Genomic DNA, 18,134 nt, shown 5'->3' with positions numbered 1-18,134 from the left:
GAGCTGAGCTGGAGCAAGACTTGAGCGCAGCTCGAGCACTTCACAGCTTGGGTACGTGTTTTCCCTTGAATATACTCTTGCGTTCTGTTATGGATTCTGTATTGGAACAAGGGGTTTGAGGGAGGCTGTTACTGGAGAGAGGCTGTACCTGCAGCTGTACCTGAGGCTGCATCCGTATTTCCTGGCTGTACGTGGGTTTAAGCTACTATTAAAGTTACTTGCTAGCATCTCGGTCTGGACCTTCAATACAACATAACAATGGCGACGATGGCTGCAGCTTAAACCCAAGAAAAGAACCCACACAAGAATTCTTCACAGATCAAGTCGTGCAGTTTTGTTTAAAATTGTGCCTTCGGAAAAAAAAGGAAGGATTACAGCATTTCTTAAGGGAAGACAATTTCGGATCAGAAGTAAGTCACAATCCTTTATTTGAACTCTCATTCATTTATTCTGCATATAACGTTATTTCCTGCCTTAACAGAAAAGGATAAGATTCATACTTAAATTATTGACTTTAATGTACGTGGCTTATACAATTCAGTAAATGTGGATAAGTTCTCTGAAATTTGTGGCGGTACGTCTATCCATTGACCATGTAGCTGTTGACGGCCGCATTTTTCGAGAAGCGGCTATATTCGATCATCGATTGCCACGGAAGAACTTCAACTTAAGCCTACGTCACGCAACCTTGTGACTGTGTAAACCCGTCATGCACTACGTTGCTACGAGGTTGCGCTAGGTCACGCAACGTGACTCCATTTTGAAATCGGAAGTGGGTCATTTGTTCCAATTACTCTGGCGTTTACTTCAGCAAGTTATTCAATATCCGATCGTCCACGAATTCAAAAGGTTTTCTAGCGCTTAACATATCTTCCCAGTGATACACACACTGCGTGTCAATTTACACACCGCAGGACATCAGCTTTTACAACTGTGACACGCATACAGCGTGCCAATCAAGGTACTTCTCTTTATTTGCTTTTATTAAAACACCGGATTTTAATTATTATTACTGTTCTACATCTACAGTGCCACTTCCAGGATTGTCTTTTACGTCTTTTATTTCTTTACAAGCGTGATTGGCTAAAATGGCAATGACAACTTTGAACTTGCCCACACCACAGGCCTTCTGGTTAAAGATGGAGAAGTATCTAGCAGAGATGGGAAGAGTGGAGGGATTATTGAATTAATTACCTGGACACATTCGAAAGCAAAGAACTGCCTCTGAAAAGGAAAAACAAAATCCTTTTACATTGTTTAGGTCCTGGCGGTCTGAGAGTTTATAATAGAATCGAGAAGAAAACCTTAGGAGGTAGTGAAGTAATTGTTTTCAACCAGGTTATTGCTGCTCTTAATGCCTATTTTGCCCCAACAGTGTGCAAAGCTGTACACAGGTTTAATTTTTATCATAGAAAACAAGAACCATGCGAAAAGGTAGAAGATTATATCGCCTCTCTTAGAAGACTAGCTTTATCATGCAAATTTGGTACTTTTGAGGAAGAACTGATTCGCGACCAACTCTTTATGCACTGTAACAGCCAAAATATACAAGATAAACTTTGGATTAATGGTGACGCCAGTCTACGGGATATTTCAGCCATTATCAGCAAAGCTGAATTAACATCCAGATGTGCTAAAATTGTTATAAACAAAGCTAAAATTGACAACAGCAATAAAATGGTTAAAGTTGTAAGAGTTTCCAATCAGAACAATTCTGAAAAGACCAAAATGAAACAAACTTTTAAAGGGAATAATAAATCTAAAGAACGTATTATCAAAGTTCCAGATTTGAAAGGAGCGTGTTATCTTTTTGGTAGCTCTTCACACCTAGCCAATGACAGAAAATGCCCAGCTTTAGGCCAGAAATGCGCTTACTGTAAAATGACTGGCCATTTTGCTCGAGCTTGTAGAAATTCTATAACTGTTAAATGCGTAGTGGATGAATGTGAGGAGGATGATGACGGGGGAGACTCTGAATGTTATGATAAAGTGTTTGGTGTATTAATGATGATGAAACCTAGGTTCATGGTAAAACAAGGAAAACCGGTTTGTGAGATAATAGCAGGAGGTGTTGAAGTAACATTAATGGCTGATTCTGGTTCACCTTATACAATTGTAAATAGAAACAAGTGGGAGGAATTGTTCAGTCCTAGAATTGGCCATTATTTTGATAAGCCAGATGTGCACCCGCTGAGCTATACAGGCGAACCCATAGACCTTTTAGGGTTCCGCAAACTCAAGTTCGAGTTTAAAGGAAGGGCAGCCTTATGTAATTTGTATGTTTCATAAGCAGGACCCTGTGTTTTAGGCTGAATATCATGTTTTTCTGCACAGTTTTTAGACTTTGTTTATGATGTCGTGTACGTCCCTGGTTTGCTCAGCAGATTTCTTAAGCAGGAGTCCCTTGTCTGCTGTGGACAGTACTGATTATGATTGGGACCAATGGTTTGTTGCCAGTATCTTCAGTAGTGAGCTAGCGAGCATACCCCTTGACGAGTGGGTCAAGTATATTTCTCTTGACCATGTGATACAAGATGTGTGCAAATTTATCCAAAAAGGCTGGCCAGGAAAATCCAATCTAGAAAAGGCACCCACCCCGTTTTGGGAAGTCAGGAATTAACATTCTCTTGAAAATGATTTACTACTAAGAGGAGGCAAATTAATTCCCACTAGGGCTTTTCGTGACAAAGTTATCAACCTTTGCCACGAGGCTCACCTAGGTATTGTTAAGACAAAAGGTAGAATTAAACAATCCTATTGGTGGCCTGGTGTTGACAATGACATTGAGGGAGTTGTACGAGAATGTGTTGATTGTGTCAATTCAGACAAGTGTTTAACCACTTGCAAAACCACGCTACATCCCATTGTTATCCCTAATATGTGGTGGGAGGGAGTTGGCATTGATATATTCGGTCCTGTCAAAGCCATTGATGGCATGCAAAAATACATGATGGTAGTGGTAGATCATTTCTCGAGTGGCCTGAGTAAAAAATTGTGGAAAAGGTTGACACAGAAAACGTGTTGCACTTCTTTGGAGAAATCTTTAGTCGAGAAGGTCTTCCCAAAGACCTAATTTCTGACAATAGAGGGCAAATTGTAGGAGACTGTTTTAAAAAGTTCATAAAAAAAGACACTGGTATTATTCACAGAACAACCTCAGTATATCATCCAGAAGGAAATGGTAGTGTGGAATGCTTCAACAGAGTTCTAAAAGGTATTATTGAACTTTCAAACAGTAATAACAAAGATTGGGAGGATGAATTGAGGAAAACAGTTTGTGCGTATAGAGTTACTAAATGTCAATCTTCTGGTTATTCTCCTTTTGAACTAATGAGAGGATGACACCCACGCACCAAAGACAACATGGGTTGGCTTAATTACACTAAAATGATTACTTGGTCTGTTAAAAATGTCAAACAAAGTCTAAAAGACAATCAAAAACACTGGGTATTCTGCACCCCTCAAAGTTATCAAGGATCTTTGCAATTCCGCTCTGTTGAGTGATGGGAGGATGTGGAATGCTAGCAGGATCACTTTATTCAGAGGTCATATCAATGCACAACGAGAAACGAAGAGTTATGATTGGATTAACGATACTGATGATACCTGTGTTACTTCTCAACCCATTGACACTCCTGACGAACCTTGTTGCAGTGGGGAACCCTCAATTTGTGAAACACTTAGTGGAAAGCTTGTTTCCTCCAATGTACAGAATTATACTGATTTGAACAAAGGTCATGATATTGCTCCCCGTTCAAAACGTGTTTGTAACAAACCAAGGAAGTTTGAGGATTATGTTACACATATTTATGATTAGCTTGTTTATCACTAGTTTCTTGTGGTGTCACTGCTCTTCATTTTATTGTTTGTTTTGTTTGATGTTTTATTGTAGGGAAGGAGAAGTGTTGTGTCTCGAGCAGAGCTGGAGCTAGACTCGAGTGCAGCTCGAGTGCTTCACAGCTTGGGTAAGTGTTTTCCCTTGAATGTACTCTTGCGATCTGTTATGGATTCTGTATTGGAACAAGGGGGTTGAGGGAGACTGTTACTGGAGAGAGGCTGTACCTGCGGCTGCGTCCGCACTTACCTGCTGTATGTGGGTTTAAGCTACTTTTAAAGTTACTTGCTATCATCTCGGTCTGGACCTTCAATACAACATAACACTGGTCAGGCCATTACTGGGATCAGGAAAAATACCACATTATACAAGTCTGTAGGTTTCTTCACTGACTACTAGTGACTGATAAAATCCAGACCAAGATTGAATGGTTTTGCTTTAAATGACTTCAAAAATCAGGGAGATGGAGATACTCCCAATACTAAGTAGTCATTGCATATTACGTAGCTTTTCGCCAAGTAATATACTGTGCTGTTATGTATGGTTGTCCTTACAATGTATGTATCAGATGTGTTCTTCTTTAGGATCAAACACTTTATTAGAGCCCCTCTTTTCAGTTAACCACTCTACAGCCTTGGGGGTCCTCGACCAGGGGCATCAAACGAGAGGGTTGATGGCCAAGGCCCGATGACAACAACAACGGGCATGCCAGTGGAATGTAATTCTACCAGTAAAAGCAGAGGAGCCTATGGGAATAAGGATGACCCTAAGAGATTCACACCTAAACCCAATCTCCCATGTATAGATCTGCCTCCTGTATTGACTCCGTATACTGTTATTCTAGCTGGAGTCCCTGAGTTGGAAGACGATAGAGTGGAGCTACACCTGGAATTAAAAAACAAAGGTATTTTCTTGCTACATAAAAACAGACCACTGCCCCCTTTAATCCAGGGCAAAATCATTTATGCTAGACGGGTTAGCTGGTTGGGGCAAAAAAAGAAAGATCTACAGGGGGATTGCGTATTGATTAACTTTAGGGATACTAGGGCGGTTCATCATATCTTAAATTGGGGCCATGCAAGGGAGTTCAGTGGTATGAGGACCCTTCCCTTAGTTATTTATATCCTCCCACTCCTCTGATCAATAGAATGGGAGGTGTATACACAAAATGGGAAATGAGAGCCCAAACTGACCTTCAGTCAAATATGAGACAGGGGCCTGAAACAATCCCGTTCTTTAACATCCCAGTTAGTAATAGGTTCAGCAGCTTAGATCTAGTTGATTGGCTGGATCCTTTAGTAGAAGCTGCCGAAGGCATAACCACCCAGCCACCACTGCTACAAAAATGTGAAAGTATTGAGCAAGGGGTTTGCTACTTGGGGGATTTACCGGAGGTTATAGAAGATCCGGATGGACTGGGAGCCCCATTGAGTATATGGGGGTATTCTTTGGGAACTTCGCAAGAGTCTGAGGGGATACTTTGTCAAATAACGCAGCATGCGGCGGAAATTACCAACCTCCAGACTAAAAACCCACTAGATTTATATAACACAAAGATTCTCTCATGGAATATAGCAGGTCTTGCCTCCAAGTTGGATTATCCTGATAGGGGAGCTTATATTGATGATTATGAGTTATGTCTCTTTCAAGAGACATGGCCTGCTACTCCACAACATAGGCTAGGATATGTAGTTTACTCAATACCAGCTATACAGGGCCAAAGGGGGAGACCCTCAGGGGGCCTTTGTATTTGGATTGCCATCCACTTGGGGTGCTCAGTTAAAGTCCTCGATACTGGTTCCTTGGACATACTTTGTATTCTCCTCTCGTTTAATGACCAATCCAAATTGGCTGTTATGAATGTATACTCACGGCCAGTGCAGCCGGGGCAAACCTCGCTGACGTTAGACTTTTTATCTTCTTTTCTCTCAGCTCTTCCGGAGTCTGTTCAGTTAGTTGTTGAGGGGATTTTAATTGCCATTTTGAACCACTCAATGGCATAAGCCCCAATATCACAAGTGAAGAAGACTCTGTTTGGTCAATTCCACATTTTGACAATTTTTCTCCAGTTGACCTCACTCACACTTACCTATTTGCTGAGAGCCTGTAATGGTCGATTCCCATCAGATAGTCCGGGAAACCAAACCTTCAACAAAATAGGTCAGGCTTCTATAATTGATTATATTTTGGCTTGATGTTGAGAACTGGTCCAAATCCCGGGATTTTGCTGTTCAACCACGATGTGAAAGCGATCATAATCCACTAATACTTGACTTGTGTATTCCTCAATTTAGGAAAGACCAGGGCCACCCCACCCAACCTCCTCCAAATTGAATTGCAAGAGAAGGTGGTAGAGGAGTTCGTTGGGGTACAATAGCTGCATCAGACGAGAAAATGGTGTCTTTGTATACTGAGATCATCCCTTTCTTAGAATTTGCTTTTTCTATGATCGAAAACTATCAAGACCAAGAACTAATGCTGATGATGAAAAGCAATCATCGGGAGATGTTTTTAAAATTGGCAGACTTTTTTTTTAAATATGAAAACAACAATAAACCCAACCCAAAACCGACTCACCAATGGTTCAACAAGGCGTGCAGGGAAGCTGAGATTGCTCTGGTACAAGAAGTTAAGAGCAAGGATGTCTTAGGCATCAGATCAGCCAGGTCTCATTAAAAAAAACTCTGGCTGAGGCCAAAGCAGCTTGGGAAAGTGAGAAATGGGAAGCGATCAGGAAAACCGCATCTCTTCACAACCAGAATTTAAGGTACTCTTGTTCAGTGTAGCTGGGCGGGCTCCTGTTGCCGGCCCATGTTCCATCGCAGTGTACTGAAAGTATAAATGTATTCCGGACCAGATAACCACAGTTAGCACTTTGTGCTTTTTAGCACAATTTCCACAGAAATATTTTAACTTGCAGTTCTCCGGTCTACTGATTGAATTTTTGTTTTTTTAGTCTTGATTCATTTATTAAAATGTAAAAAAAAATTCTAAATTGGTGTGGGATTTTCTATGTTTTGTTTTTTCAGTTTATAACTGTTTGAAGTGCTCACAAATATTTTATATATTGCCTCTAAGTTAAGCCTGAATGCTCTGTGCCAATCAACCATCAGGTTGAGCACAGGTTAATTCGGAATTTGCCCATGACTTCACCCTGATAATGATTGTGGTTGCTGCATGAGTAGGGGTACACCCCTCTCAATCAGTAACCCACTGTCTTATTTACCACAATTTCTTATTTTGAATAACAAAAACACAAAATGATGGGTGAAAGGCTTGAATTACTCTGAGCTGCAATCCAGTTCACTCTTCGGTTCCTCCCTGTGCCACTTCACGTATGGACAAACCATTTCCAAATCACAATTGTTTCGCCTGCATCACCACCTCAATATTCAGTATCCCCGGCACTGGGTAATGAATGGTCGAAAGCAAAATATACTGGTAGGATACCCTTTCACAGGCCAGCCTTCAACGTTGGGAGTAATTGACGATAGACATGTATTCTAGCTATACTGCCAGTCGATCTCTTGCTATCCCTTTCTCTCCTCCCCAAAGAGTAATCTGAAGGAGCAGAACTATGGTGGAGGCAAATGTAATTATGGGTGCATCCTCTACTGCTGATGTTCCCTTAGATAAAACAAAACATTTCAATGCAAACTGCATTGGAATAAAACAGTCAATTTAAATATAAATTGAATTATTGGCCCCATTTGTCTCCATTGTATATTAGAGATGCTCGCTAATATAGAATTTCCCAACAGGTATTATTGAGAGACAATTTCAATTATGTATGCTTAAAGACATTACTGAGAACAGAGACAAGGAGTCAAAATGGATTTGGAAGAAAGGTGGTATTATTCACCAAGGACAAGGGGTATTAGGTGTACATTTACAGTTAGGAACAGCACTGTAAAGATTAGATCTTCTGACAACCCAGTGGCACTTGGTGCAAGGTGCTATATACAATTTAAAGTGAAATAAAAAGGTGCAAGTGCTTAAAAAACAGCATTTGGTGGCGCATAGAGTATATAGTGTACATCAATTACAGCTTCAATTACAATACAAGTTACAATCACTTGGAAAGGGTTAGTTTCTTGTAAGAGCTGAATGTGTCATATGCGTCTTTTAATTCAAGCTGTGTGGTCGACGGCGTTTCGATCCCCATTGGTCGGGATCGTCATCAGGACGGGGTTGTCGATAAATACAGTGCTGTGGAAGGAGGAAGGCTAGAATGAATAGGGTTCGCCTGGGGAGCGGGAAGTGAGGGTGCAGCAGCATTCAAGGGGGCTAACTCGTAAAGGTATAATGTGTTTAGGGAATGGGGGTGGTGGTGGCCAGACAGGGAAAAAGAGTGATATTTGAGGTGCCTATTGTGCAGGTTGGGAAAATATCTAGGTGGGAAAGTGTTCCACAATAAAAATGATTGGATGAACACTTACAGGAAGCCAGGCAGGGATGCGTGGCTTGTGGCATTCGGGGGAACTTTGCGCCGATAGCTAGAGGAAAAAGGGAAGGTGTAAATATAGGCACGATTGTGTGCGAATAACCATGGCCGCCGGGGGAGTTACTACCTGGTCGCGGTGAGGTCCTGGGTCTGCTCACGTAGTTGGGCAGCGTCTGTGGGAAGGGAGACAGATAGCGTGTGGTCAATCGGGAGAAATGCCACAGTTTGTGAAACAGGCGTGCATTTGAGCAGACCGCGCTAAGGGCGTAGTCTCTGTTCAGGAGAGAGGCGCTTACCTGAAGAATTGAGGGCACAGAAGGCGGAGGCTCATCTGGCGAGGGCAGTCAGCAATGAATGCGATAACAGACCGCATCTGCACCGTGTACTTGGTGATATGAAGCCGCGCGGGGGAGGCGGGGAAGGGGGCGTGTGCCGGGGGCGGGATCCGCAGCTGAATGCAGATGTGTCGCGAGGTGATTGGAGTGATGCTGGGAGGTGGGCGGGGTCAGGGCGGGGAGGCGAGCGGTTCCTAAGGAAACCGGAGAAACAGGAAGTGTCTGAACCAGGGCGGTTCCTGGAGGCGAGCGGTTCCTAAGGAAACCGGAGAAACAGGAAGTGTCAGAGCCAGGGCGGGCACACTTGTGATTGGCGCTTGGTAGCGAGACACATGATTGCACAGAGAGGCCGTAGTTACATTGCTCCGAATTTTGCCATCCTTTATGTACATGCCCTTGAGAAATCACTATTCCTCAACCAAATCAATCCACATCGACCCCAGATCCACCTGTGGCGTCGATACATAGACGATATTTTAATATTTTGGAATGGCTCAGCCAACTCTCTACAACCCTGCATTGATTGGCTAAATTCTTCTCAGGAACACCTTAAATTCACCCACGAAACCAAAACCAACGACCTACACTTCCTTGATGTAACTATACATGCGGAAGATCGTAAAATTGGAACGGTTCTGTACCGCAAACCAACTGAACGCAACACCCTTTTGCACTACTCAAGTAACCACCCCAGAGGCCTACGCGATGGTCTCCCATTTGGCCAATTCCTCCGCATTCGAAGAAATTGCAAATGGAGAAAAGATTACTTTAGAGAAGCGGACATTTTAGGCTCCAAATTGATCAACAGGGGATACCCCAAACGACTGGTTAAGCAGGCCAAGAAAAGGGCATGGTACAACCACCGGGAGGACTTACTGAAGCCAAACCTTAACAAACCCACCCTGAAGAGGATTCCCTTTGTCTCAGTCTTCAGCCCAGACAGCAATAAAGTAGCCAAAATAATCAAAAAGAACTGGACTGTTCTACGATCAGAGGAACAATTTAATGAACCACCATTGTTCTCATACAAGAGAGGTAACAACATTGCCAACCACCTCGTTCGTGCCATCACTTGGCCGTCGTCTGGTGCCGAAAAAAACACCATCACAGCGGCTTGGGGCCTGCCCCCGGTCATCGGGCACTTCAAATGCCAATCATGCAGCGTGTGCGAGTTGACATCTAACACCAAGGAATTCAAATATAAAGACCAAACACACCTTCTTACCCATCAGTCCAATTGCAAGACCCAAAACGTTATTTACGCTATCCGATGCCCATGTGACCTGATTTACATCGGTCAAACAACCCAAATGGTGAAACTACGGATCATCCAACACAAGAGCAGAATCAACTGTAAGGTACTCACAGCACCCCTGGTCTCACATTTCATTGAACACTCCCACATGGACTCGGATCTCAGATGGCAAGTCATTGAGAAACCCACCTTACCCCTCAGAGGAGGTAACATGACTGCCCTACTCAACAGAGCCGAATGCAAATGGATCGCGAGGGTGGACTCGGTGAATCATGGGCTCAATACCCTTGACGAATGGACAAGCACTATTTCCATCTAACCCCTTGCCCCCCTGCATACACATCAAGAGTCAACACTAATGGTCTAAGATACTATCCCTGCACTGGCACCTGGTGGTTGACCTCTGCTGAAATCTAGTCCCCTCTCTAATTGAGAGGCCTTGTCCCACCCATATTGTGACTTTGTAATTAACCACCCGGTTTTATACCCTGACCTTCTTTATGTCAAACCCCGGTTTAATTAACCAGTAATGTACTGTGAATCTATATTGCTGACATCACAAACGTAACTCTGAACTTTGCCTCTCAGCGCCAACTGATTTATCAATGTGTGCAATTGTTACTGTAATTTTTGCGTTCACTTTGATATGTAACTACGGCCTCTCTGTGCAATCATGTGTCTCGCTACCAAGCGCCAATCACAAGTGTGCCCGCCCTGGCTCTGACACTTCCTGTTTCTCCGGTTTCCTTAGGAACCGCTCGCCTCCAGGAACCGCCCTGGTTCAGACACTTCCTGTTTCTCCGGTTTCCTTAGGAACCGCTCGCCTCCCCGCCCTGACCCCGCCCACCTCCCAGCATCACTCCAATCACCTCGCGACACATCTGCATTCAGCTGCGGATCCCGCCCCCGGCACACGCCCCCTTCCCCGCCTCCCCCGCGCGGCTTCATATCACCAAGTACACGGTGCAGATGCGGTCTGTTATCGCATTCATTGCTGACTGCCCTCGCCAGATGAGCCTCCGCCTTCTGTGCCCTCAATTCTTCAGGTAAGCGCCTCTCTCCTGAACAGAGACTACGCCCTTAGCGCGGTCTGCTCAAATGCACGCCTGTTTCACAAACTGTGGCATTTCTCCCGATTGACCACACGCTATCTGTCTCCCTTCCCACAGACGCTGCCCAACTACGTGAGCAGACCCAGGACCTCACCGCGACCAGGTAGTAACTCCCCCGGCGGCCATGGTTATTCGCACACAATCGTGCCTATATTTACACCTTCCCTTTTTCCTCTAGCTATCGGCGCAAAGTTCCCCCGAATGCCACAAGCCACGCATCCCTGCCTGGCTTCCTGTAAGTGTTCATCCAATCATTTTTATTGTGGAACACTTTCCCACCTAGATATTTTCCCAACCTGCACAATAGGCACCTCAAATATCACTCTTTTTCCCTGTCTGGCCACCACCACCCCCATTCCCTAAACACATTATACCTTTACGAGTTAGCCCCCTTGAATGCTGCTGCACCCTCACTTCCCGCTCCCCAGGCGAACCCTATTCATTCTAGCCTTCCTCCTTCCACAGCACTGTATTTATCGACAACCCCGTCCTGATGACGATCCCGACCAATGGGGATCGAAACGCCGTCGACCACACAGCTTGAATTAAAAGACGCATATGACACATTCAGCTCTTACAAGAAACTAACCCTTTCCAAGTGATTGTAACTTGTATTGTAATTGAAGCTGTAATTGATGTACACTATATACTCTATGCGCCACCAAATGCTGTTTTTTAAGCACTTGCACCTTTTTATTTCACTTTAAATTGTATATAGCACCTTGCACCAAGTGCCACTGGGTTGTCAGAAGATCTAATCTTTACAGTGCTGTTCCTAACTGTAAATGTACACCTAATACCCCTTGTCCTTGGTGAATAATACCACCTTTCTTCCAAATCCATTTTGACTCCTTGTCTCTGTTCTCAGTAATGTCTTTAAGCATACATAATTGAAATTGTCTCTCAATAATACCTGTTGGGAACTTGTTTTTGTTTACACAACATACCCATCCCAACGTGGTTTATGGGTTTCCTCCTGTTCTTCCTATAACTATTAGGAGCAGCCTACTAGCTGCGAGAGGAGTACCTCTGTGTACTCGATCTGGTTTACCCCATTAATTTAGGTACACATCTGCCCAGGACCCCCTGGCCTGCACAAGATGTCCAAGGAGTCCCTCACTTATTCAGAGGAATACATCCAATCTAGACTTACGGGGCCCTCATTATTGTCAGGCCCTCAACAGTCTACATCTACCCCCACTACCCCCAACTCCTCCCGAGTCCTTTTGGATCAATTGGAGAAACTAAAGAAGAAACAGATCAGAACGGATCTACATGCACGTATGCTTACAGATTACCTACGGTCTGGTGTAATTCCGCTAGGCCTACAAATCCGGAACACCCCGGCTATATTCACACAGGACCCCAAGTTTCGAGTCAGCTTTAGCCATCTAGCGACGACCTGCTCTCGCCACTGGATGGTCTTGGGAATAGACACAGCGATAGAACATAGCCGCCAAGAACTTCAAGAAATTGAAGAACTGGAAAAACGCATCCTAGAAGATTCTACCATCACTGACGCAAAAAACCTCCTGGAAAAAATACACAACTCTATCGCAACCTTTAACACCTTCGAGGTCAACAAGAAGATCAATAAAATTGAGAAAGATATAAAAAACTATAAGAATGAAAATACATACCCTTATCTGAACGAGGAGTTCTATAACACACATCAGAACCAGCCCAGATCACAAAATTGGGGCCGCTACAGAAACAACCAGCGTGTTACCTTTTCAGTTTCCTCAAACAGCTCAGGCGAAGACACAGACGCCAGCACCTCTGGCCCACAGCCACTACTCCCTCCTGGTTTTTTAGGACGGGGCCGAGGTCGCGGCCAACATCCACAACCACAAAATCGTCAAACAAGGGCCAAGCAGTACCAGCCTCCAACACCGGGCAACAGACAAACCCGCAACCGATACTACCAGTGGGGACAACCACAACAGTGAACACGGGAACCACAAATACAGTAACATCTATCCCCATCTTCAACCTGTCGGACCACAACTTGACACCCCTTGAAACGAAACTTCTGTCACGTGGTCTCTCCTTCGTGCCAACGGTCAGAACAAATTTCCTGGATCTCCAAGCGAACCTCCTGAAATTCTTCAGAAGAATCAGACTTAAATACTTCTTCTCGGACAAACCAGACACCAGTTGGATAGAAGTCTCCCCTTTTCGTCCCCCCTCAACCTTTAATCCACCCTCACACCACATGCCACCCGAAATTTTGGCCTTTGAAAAGCTGGTCCTTAAAGAAGTCATGGAACTCAAGACCTCTCCACGCTACGTCCCCTACAACCTGCCACGAGAAGAAAAAGAAGCACTAACCACTCTCCAAAATAATTCAGGGATAGTCATCAAACCCGCGGACAAGGGAGGAGGTATTGTTGTCCTCAACAATACCGAGTATGATCGAGAGGTGGAACGTCAACTCACGAACCACGACCATTACCGTGCTCTGACTAAAGATCCATTAACAGACATTAGACAAAAGATTCTCTCCATAACTACCTCGGCAAGGGACAACAACATCATCACCAAAAAAGAATTTGAGTTCCTGAACAACCAACACCCGAGGACCCCGATCCTTTACGTACTTCCAAAAATACACAAAGATGCCCAAAACCCCCCTGGCCGCCCTATTGTATCAGGGTGCGGCTCCATCTTGGAACCCCTTGGCAAATATGTGGACTCTATGATTAAAGAGTTTGTACCGATCACAGACACCTACATCCGGGACACGATGGATCTAATTAACACGATCGAAGACCAACCGTTCGATATGGACAATCAAATCATGGCCAGTCTGGACATCGAGTCCCTCTATACGAACATTCCCCACTGTGAAGGACTCGAGGTAATCAAAAATCTTCTTAACTCCAGACCACAACCATCCAAGACCCCAACTGATTTCATAATGGACCTTCTAAGAGTGGCACTCCAAAACAACTACTTTATGTACAAGAATACCTACTACCTACAAATCAAGGGAGTAGCGATGGGGGCTTGCTTTGCTCCGAATTTTGCCATCCTTTATGTACATGCCCTTGAGAAATCACTATTCCTCAACCAAATCAATCCACATCGACCCCAGATCCACCTGTGGCGTCGATACATAGACGATATTTTAATATTTTGGAATGGCTCAGCCAACTCTCTACAACCCTGCATTGATTGGCTAAATTCTTCTCAGGAACACCTTAAATTCACCCACGAAACCAAAACCAACGACCTACACTTCCTTGATGTAACTATACATGCGGAAGATGGTAAAATTGGAACGGTTCTGTACCGCAAACCAACTGAACGCAACACCCTTTTGCACTACTCAAGTAACCACCCCAGAGGCCTACGCGATGGTCTCCCATTTGGCCAATTCCTCCGCATTCGAAGAAATTGCAAATGGAGAAAAGATTACTTTAGAGAAGCGGACATTTTAGGCTCCAAATTGATCAACAGGGGATACCCCAAACGACTGGTTAAGCAGGCCAAGAAAAGGGCATGGTACAACCACCGGGAGGACTTACTGAAGCCAAACCTTAACAAACCCACCCTGAAGAGGATTCCCTTTGTCTCAGTCTTCAGCCCAGACAGCAATAAAGTAGCCAAAATAATCAAAAAGAACTGGACTGTTCTACGATCAGAGGAACAATTTAATGAACCACCATTGTTCTCATACAAGAGAGGTAACAACATTGCCAACCACCTCGTTCGTGCCATCACTTGGCCGTCGTCTGGTGCCGAAAAAAACACCATCACAGCGGCTTGGGGCCTGCCCCCGGTCATCGGGCACTTCAAATGCCAATCATGCAGCGTGTGCGAGTTGACATCTAACACCAAGGAATTCAAATATAAAGACCAAACACACCTTCTTACCCATCAGTCCAATTGCAAGACCCAAAACGTTATTTACGCTATCCGATGCCCATGTGACCTGATTTACATCGGTCAAACAACCCAAATGGTGAAACTACGGATCATCCAACACAAGAGCAGAATCAACTGTAAGGTACTCACAGCACCCCTGGTCTCACATTTCATTGAACACTCCCACATGGACTCGGATCTCAGATGGCAAGTCATTGAGAAACCCACCTTACCCCTCAGAGGAGGTAACATGACTGCCCTACTCAACAGAGCCGAATGCAAATGGATCGCGAGGGTGGACTCGGTGAATCATGGGCTCAATACCCTTGACGAATGGACAAGCACTATTTCCATCTAACCCCTTGCCCCCCTGCATACACATCAAGAGTCAACACTAATGGTCTAAGATACTATCCCTGCACTGGCACCTGGTGGTTGACCTCTGCTGAAATCTAGTCCCCTCTCTAATTGAGAGGCCTTGTCCCACCCATATTGTGACTTTGTAATTAACCACCCGGTTTTATACCCTGACCTTCTTTATGTCAAACCCCGGTTTAATTAACCAGTAATGTACTGTGAATCTATATTGCTGACATCACAAACGTAACTCTGAACTTTGCCTCTCAGCGCCAACTGATTTATCAATGTGTGCAATTGTTACTGTAATTTTTGCGTTCACTTTGATATGTAACTACGGCCTCTCTGTGCAATCATGTGTCTCGCTACCAAGCGCCAATCACAAGTGTGCCCGCCCTGGCTCTGACACTTCCTGTTTCTCCGGTTTCCTTAGGAACCGCTCGCCTCCAGGAACCGCCCTGGTTCAGACACTTCCTGTTTCTCCGGTTTCCTTAGGAACCGCTCGCCTCCCCGCCCTGACCCCGCCCACCTCCCAGCATCACTCCAATCACCTCGCGACACATCTGCATTCAGCTGCGGATCCCGCCCCCGGCACACGCCCCCTTCCCCGCCTCCCCCGCGCGGCTTCATATCACCAAGTACACGGTGCAGATGCGGTCTGTTATCGCATTCATTGCTGACTGCCCTCGCCAGATGAGCCTCCGCCTTCTGTGCCCTCAATTCTTCAGGTAAGCGCCTCTCTCCTGAACAGAGACTACGCCCTTAGCGCGGTCTGCTCAAATGCACGCCTGTTTCACAAACTGTGGCATTTCTCCCGATTGACCACACGCTATCTGTCTCCCTTCCCACAGACGCTGCCCAACTACGTGAGCAGACCCAGGACCTCACCGCGACCAGGTAGTAACTCCCCCGGCGGCCATGGTTATTCGCACACAATCGTGCCTATATTTACACCTTCCCTTTTTCCTCTAGCTATCGGCGCAAAGTTCCCCCGAATGCCACAAGCCACGCATCCCTGCCTGGCTTCCTGTAAGTGTTCATCCAATCATTTTTATTGTGGAACACTTTCCCACCTAGATATTTTCCCAACCTGCACAATAGGCACCTCAAATATCACTCTTTTTCCCTGTCTGGCCACCACCACCCCCATTCCCTAAACACATTATACCTTTACGAGTTAGCCCCCTTGAATGCTGCTGCACCCTCACTTCCCGCTCCCCAGGCGAACCCTATTCATTCTAGCCTTCCTCCTTCCACAGCACTGTATTTATCGACAACCCCGTCCTGATGACGATCCCGACCAATGGGGATCGAAACGCCGTCGACCACACAGCTTGAATTAAAAGACGCATATGACACATTCAGCTCTTACAAGAAACTAACCCTTTCCAAGTGATTGTAACTTGTATTGTAATTGAAGCTGTAATTGATGTACACTATATACTCTATGCGCCACCAAATGCTGTTTTTTAAGCACTTGCACCTTTTTATTTCACTTTAAATTGTATATAGCACCTTGCACCAAGTGCCACTGGGTTGTCAGAAGATCTAATCTTTACAGTGCTGTTCCTAACTGTAAATGTACACCTAATACCCCTTGTCCTTGGTGAATAATACCACCTTTCTTCCAAATCCATTTTGACTCCTTGTCTCTGTTCTCAGTAATGTCTTTAAGCATACATAATTGAAATTGTCTCTCAATAATACCTGTTGGGAACTTGTTTTTGTTTACGCTAATATAGAAGGCACACTTTATACAGTTAAACTGGAATTTATTTCTAGCTCTAGGTTATGCGGAGTAGTGCAGGCCCAGAAAAGGTTGGGCAACCTGTCCCGTCTGTGGTTTTTTTTTTTACACCTGACTAGAAAGCAGTCCTTATGTGTATTTTACCCCTTTACTGTAAAGTTGTTTTCTCCCGCATTGCTATGCATTTGACTCTCGTCCAGTGCCTGATTGCTGGCTGCTATACTTTCACTAAGAGTTGGAGATCTGCTTGAGACCTTAGCACATGTATCCAGGCCAGTAATGTTCAATGCCAGCTATCAATGAAAAGCTCATTTCCACTCAACGTTCTTGTTTTGCAAGCAACGTTATTTATTATGACACACATTTATACGTGAATCACGCTTCCACCAATCTTTCTTGTGACTGAACTTCCTTTCCTATTTTAATTTGTATATTTATAATCACCTCTTTTTTTTTACTTTGCAAAACCAAGCATGTGTATTCTGCGGAGTGTCACACTGAAAAGTGAGTGTTGTGGCACTGTTAATTTGCTTGCCTGCTTCTGAAGTAAAGTATGGCTTTATGCTTTAGCTGACATGTTTCACATGCCCCGTGTTTATTCTGAAATGTTCGTTTTAATTAGGAGCAGTGCCTACATTCTTGATATGGAAGTCACATTTTAAGTAGATGTTGAGGCACGGAAAGAGTCTAAAATTAGGATTTGCAAGCTGCGTTTCAAAAAAATTAACTGAAGCCAAATCAGAATCCTCGTCACCATTTAAGTAAAAGCTTTTCATCCGTTTCCTTGCTCAAGGCTTATAAGCAGGCTGCAGAGCTTCTCGCATTCATCACCAGAGATGCATTTGCATCATGAGTGCTGCATCGCAGACTTTTGATGTGCCTCAGTATTGATGCATAAAATAGTAACTTTTTAAAACAATTTTAAAGGATTAAAAGATATTTGGAAATATACATTTAGTTAGCATGTTATTAGTACACTGTCACTTGCTTTTTCCATTTTTTGAGCATTTTATAGCACTTTGTATGCATTGCGAAATTGATGATTTGTGTTGAGAGAAGCTTCAAAAGTGCTGAATATGCATTTGCACCTATATAGTTTTCAAGTAGATTGATAATTTTAACATTTTTGAACTCCATAAGGGGGGTAGAGTTCCAAGGCCTCGGACACAAAAGTGACCT

At 44.3% G+C, this 18,134-nt stretch overlaps 1 long non-coding RNA gene across 1 annotated transcript in view; it reads left to right on the top strand.

Annotated features, from left to right (window-relative positions):
• The first annotated feature begins 772 nt into the window (after nt 1–772).
• Nucleotides 773–18,134, top strand: part of LOC144818281 (uncharacterized) — a 124,918-nt gene continuing 107,556 nt past the window's right edge. The window contains exons 1-2 of the long non-coding RNA XR_013607081.1: nt 773–961; nt 3,893–3,965. This is a non-coding gene — a long non-coding RNA (uncharacterized LOC144818281). The remainder of the gene's footprint in view (nt 962–3,892; nt 3,966–18,134) is intronic.

Source organism: Lissotriton helveticus, chromosome 2_1 (assembly GCF_964261635.1).
Source record: "Lissotriton helveticus chromosome 2_1, aLisHel1.1, whole genome shotgun sequence".
Classification (NCBI taxonomy): domain Eukaryota; kingdom Metazoa; phylum Chordata; class Amphibia; order Caudata; family Salamandridae; genus Lissotriton; species Lissotriton helveticus.
Note: the sequence above shows the minus strand (reverse complement) of the source record. Positions and strands in the feature narration are given on the sequence as shown.